Source organism: Salvelinus sp. IW2-2015, unplaced genomic scaffold (genome assembly GCF_002910315.2).
Source record: "Salvelinus sp. IW2-2015 unplaced genomic scaffold, ASM291031v2 Un_scaffold2144, whole genome shotgun sequence".
Taxonomy (NCBI): Eukaryota; Metazoa; Chordata; class Actinopteri; order Salmoniformes; family Salmonidae; genus Salvelinus; species Salvelinus sp. IW2-2015.
The window spans coordinates 27,189-33,103 of record NW_019943476.1 but is presented as its reverse complement, the minus strand read 5'-3'; positions in this window follow the sequence as shown (position 1 = coordinate 33,103).

Below are 5,915 nucleotides of genomic sequence, written 5' to 3'. Positions count from 1 at the left end.
TTTTTGATGTCACTCTCTTTTCAATGATATTTCATTGGGAAACCAGATTTCTAAYGGACATGCTTGCAGTTCCTACCGCTTCCACTGGATGTCAACAGTCTTGAGAAATTGGTTGAGGTTATTCCTTTGTGTAATGAAGAAGTACGGCCATCTTGAAAGAGAGTCACTCGACGTGTCCTGTTTGTTAGAGGCGCGAGACCAGAAGGCACGCTACAGTTTGTTTTAATCCTGTATTGAACACAGATCATTAAATCGTTAAAAAATACCTAAAGTTGTAATACAAAAGTAGTTTGAAATTTTCTGGCAAAGTTTACAGGTAACCTTTGAGATATTTTGTCGTCACGTTTGAGCAAGTTGGAACCTGTGTTCTTCTTGATCAAACGCGCCAAATAAATMGACATTTTGGATATATATCGACGGAATTAATCGAACAAAAGGACCATTTGTGATGTTTATGGGACATATTGGAGTGCTAACAACAGAAGCTCGTCAAAGGTCATAAATTATATTTTTATTTCTGCGTTTTGTGTCGCGCCTGCAGGGTTGAATAGGCTTATCTCTCTTTGTTTACAATGGTGTTATCCTCAGATAATAGCATTGTATGCTTTCGCCGAAAAGCCTATTTGAATTCTGACATGTTGGCTGGATTCACAACCAGTGAAAGTTTATATACACGTTACTAAGTGAAATACCCTGAGGCACTTGTTACTACCTATCTATAAATGTGATAGTTCAATTAAGATATTGTTAGATTACTTGTTAGATATTACTGCATGGTCAGAACTAGAAGCACAAGCATTTCGCTACACTCGCATTAACATCTGCTAACCATGTGTATGTGACCAATAAAATTTGATATGATTTGATAGTAATACAATATGTAATGTAGCACTTTATTGATAAAAAATAAAATGTCCAAGTAAAGCACAATTGCTTTTGTGTATGTAGGTTGAGTTATCAATTTTCCTTTAGCTGGGGAAGAATGTGAATTTATTTCAATAACTACCCATTGGGCACACACTGGTTGAATCAACGTTTTTTCCACGTCATTTCATTTCACTTCAAAAGGTAAAACTTGAAATAAGTTTGTTAATAATGTTTTTCATAGCAGTTCTTAAAAACAAGTCAGGCATTTTACCTGTCAGGTCAACCACCRCTAGGGGGGGGAAGAAAATACACTGTATTGAATTGTGAAATGTGACGTAACAATCAACAAACCATTCTTGAATGTGAAATGTTCTAAAACAGCTTTAAAAAGGTAAACCTAGTCTTGTTTACTACAATCACCCTTGTAGTGCTGTGCTACTGTCACATTCAAAATAATGTCAGATCATTGAATTTTAAATGTAAAGGCAATGAGGCCAAAATATCGTTTGTACCCAAGTACTAAGAGATGATGAGTATTAATTTCATAACATTTCCCACACAAGTATTATGCATTAAATACAAGTGCACGTTTTCTATTTTGTTAGTTGTGTAGTTCCCACAGTGCTATCTTGAGATGTGTGTGAACCTGTGAAAGCTTCTTATCTCTCTGTCTCTTCCAGGTCCTTCTAGTCTACTGCTTCCTCTTAGAACTGTATTTATACCTGCTGAACATTCCATCAGCTCTAGATGGAAGGTGCATGACAAGGAACACCTTTATTAACTTACTATAAAATGAATCATGAAACAATTACAAAGATTTTACTGACTTACAGTTCATATAAGGAAATCAGTCAATTGAAATAATAAATTAGGCCTAATCTATGGATTTCACATGACTGTGAATACAGATATACATCTGTTGGTCACAGATACCTTGACAGAGTTGATCAGGCTGTTGACTGTGAATGTTTGTCGCACTTCTTTTCAATGGCTGTGCGGAGATGCAGGACTTTGGCGGAACTAGAACACGCTGTCATGCACGTTGATCCGGGGCATTCCAAACATGCTCTGTGGGTGACATGTCTGGTGAGTATGCAGGCCATGGAAGAACTGGGAACCAGGAACCATTGTATGCTTTCGCCGAAAAGCCTATTTGAATTCTGACATGTTGGCTGGATTCACAACCAGTGTAGCTTTAATTTGGTATCTTTCATGTGTGATTTAATGAAAGTTTGATTTTATAGTAATTTTCATAGTAATTAATTTTTATTTGGCGCTCTGCATTTTCTCAGGCTTTTTGCCAAGTGAGACAGTAGCGTCCCCGCCCTAAACTCAGATTTTTGGATATAAATATGAACTTTACCGAACAAAACATACATGTATTGGTGTAACATCTCCTTAACTTTATCCTGCACCCCATTGAGTCCAGATGCCATGACTGCTGCGCCATCAAAACACTGTGCCAACAACTTTATCCAGACTACATTCATTTTCCTCCAGAAAACGGAAAATAAGAGCGGCAATGTCATCAGCTCGCTTGCCGCTTGTCACATCTTCAAATCGGATAAATCGCTCCTTGACTCCTGTGTCGTCACATAACGCAGGACGAGTGAGAGCTGTGCTGCATTTCCCACATCTGCTGTCTCGTCCACCATAACAGCAACAAAGGGAGCTTTTTTAATCTCCATTTTGATCTCTTCTCCATCACTTCAGCAATAGCATAAATTAGGTCATTTTGTATTTTGCCTGACGTCCAATGAACACTTTGTTAGTGGACAGGTGGTATTGTAAATCTGTGTTGCTTTCAGAAAGAAAAGAAAGAAGCTCCACGTAATTCCCTTTGTTTGTGGAGTCAGCACTTTCATCGTGTCCCTAAATGAAAGTTCCTGTTTACCCAAAACATGACACAATCAATGAGTCTTTTCAATATTTCCCTATTTTTCTTCACCTTTTCATTGTCTAGCTCCGTTGCCCTGCGCGCTTGTTCGTTGAGTGTAGATCCACTGAGGTGTCCCCAAAAGTTTTCAAAAGCACCATTGCTTGTAAGTGCAGCCGTACTTTGGTGACTCGTTGCTGCCTTGGTTAGACAACTCAAGTTTGCAAAGCCAGTGTGGCTCCAAACACCAAATCGATCACTTGCAAATAATAGGCATTCCCACGTACAGAAGTTTGCAGTGCTTCTCGGAGCCTGTGAGCCATTGACGACGCTCGTAGTTGGAACTGTTGACAGGATCAGTTGCGACGAAACCCTTCCGCGCCCTGATGACAGGCTTTGTAACGTCGGCGTCGGGCGACCCTCTCCGTTACAAACTCTCTAACTTCTCTATGAAGACAGCTTCGTCTGAATGGTTAAACTAGCTAGTCTCGACCATAATTGTATCAATGTATCTCTCCTCACTTCTGTTTTGTCAGATTGTGGGTATTGCCAAACAACGTCTTCAGGTCATGTGGCAACCAATCAGAATTTTATCAAAGTCAGTTTCAACGCATAGTCTCTGACGTGACATGACCTGCCCATAGCGACCTGTCCTACAATATTGCATAATCTCAGATCAAAAGACGTGCACGCTAGCTACGCCTGCTAGCTGGCTCCTGTGTAACACTGGAGCCAGCCAGCAGGCGTAAATAGCCAACTCTAAAAGCGTATATGGTTGACACTAAATTTTCATTCCATATCATCTTTAAGCTTCACAAGCATCCGCACTGTTGATTCTGAAGGCCCTGAGGGAAGATTTTAGACCCCTGGCAACACATGATGGCTGAATATGATTGGATAAAAGATTACATAATAAGACCACTCAACCAATCAACCTGGGGCTGGTAAGCCAGGCAAAAGAGAAATGCTATGAAGAATAGATACTACTCGTATCTGGGAATAATTTAATACTATATTGTGGGAAAATATAATATATTGTGTTAAAATTATTTTCTGTTATTACGCATATGTTCTAGGCCAGCAGAGAAGGCCTTGCTGGAGGCCACCTCACCTCAACTCCCTCACCTCGGGCCCCCCCCACCCACTCATTCATATATTTTATCGTACTATTCGACCTACTGCTTATCCACTATACGTTGATGATGTGTGTAAGGTAGTATGTTTTTGAACTTGTTAGCTTTAGATAAGTGCATAGTTGGATTATTACTGAAGCATTGATCGGTTAACTAGAAGCACAAGCATTTCGCTACATGCCTCACATAACATCTGCTAACCATGTGTATGTGACTAATAAAATTTGATTTGATTTGATTTGATTTGGCTGACGGCCACCACTGGCTAAAATACATTGGCAATATATTCACTATATTATAATAAAAATGTCTGTATAACATCATTTTAATTTTACCAACACATTTCTCAAAGATCTTTACATTTTGAATAAAGTGCAGATTAATTAACTAAAGCACATTCTGCAATGATTGAATCTATCAGTTTTGTCTCACGCATTGCCAAGCAGCTGACCAAGAGACTGACAAAGTGGAGGCTGCTGAGGGGAGGACTGCTCACAATAATGGCTGCAACTGAGCAAATGGAATGGATCAAACACATGGTGATCATGTGTTTGTTGTATTTGATACATTCCACTAAGTCGGCTCATGCATTACACGAGCTCATCTCCCAATTAAGGTGCACCAACTCCTGTGGTGTCAAACAAGATTGAGAACATTCTGCCGAAGATAGTCATCATTACAAAGGACCATTCATTACACTCAGTTTCACTTTCACTCCATTTCACTTCAAATGGTAAAACTTGAAATAAGTTTGTTAATAATGTTTTTCATTGTTTTTCATTGTCACAAAAACAAGTGAGTCATTATACCTGTCAGGTCAACCACCCCTAGGGGAAAGAAAATAAACTTTTTGGAATTGAGAAATGTGACCTAACAAACAACATTTACACCTGCTGTACATTCCATCAGCTCTAGATGGAAGGAGCATGAAAAGAACACCTTTGCTAACTTCCTATAAAATGAATCATGCAACAATTACGAAGATTTTACTGAGTTACTGTTCATTTAAGGAAAACAGTCAACTGAAATAAATAAATTAGGCCCTAATCTATTGATTTCACATGACTGGGAACACAAATGTGTTCACTGTCCATAGCTTATGCCTGCCCATACCATAACCCCACCGCCACCATGGGGCACTCTGATCAAAATCAGCAAAGCGCTCGCCCACACGACGCCATACATGTGGTTGTGGTTGTGAGGCCGGTTGGACGTACTGCAAAATTAACATGAATTATCTGGCAACAGCTCTGGTGTACATTCCTGCATTTAGCATGCCAATTGCACACTATCTCAAAACTTGAGACATCAGTGATGTGTGACAAAATTTCACATTTTAGAGGGGCCTTTTATTGTCCCAGCACAAGGTGTATCTGTATAATCACACTGTTTAATCAGCTTCTTGATATGCAATACGTGTCACATGGATGGATCATCTTGGCAAAGGAGAAATGCTAACTATTTTTGTACGTATGGAACATTTCTGGGATCTTTCATTTCAGCTCATGAAACATGGGACCAACATTGTATATGTTGCTTTTATATTTTTTGTTCAGTGTACAATAGTTAGTTCACATGAAGATGTATGTAATTCATCTCTATGAAAAAACAACAACATCTGGACATTCGGAGTCCTACTTTGACAGTAAAATATAAGAACTATAGTCTGTTGTCAACCCAAAGTTCGTGACAATCACTGGATTATGTTGCATCATGCATTCCTGCTTGGACATGTTAGATGAAACAACTTGAATTCCCCAGTAGTTTATTATTTATACTTCTTAATAAAGCAATAAGAATGACTCAATAAGATGATTACTCGGGCTGATGCCCCAACTGTAAAATGTTGTGACACCAGAGGAAAATGTTAGTCTGGAGCTCTATAGTAGTAACACTTAGGGTAGATGTTCAATCAGGGGAACACAGGATTTAAAATATAGCCTAAGTTGTTAGATTTGCTTTTATAAAGTTAGAGGCTTAAGCAGACAGACAGGTAGACTGAGAACAAGAAGAAGCACAGAGTGACAGCAGAGAAGATG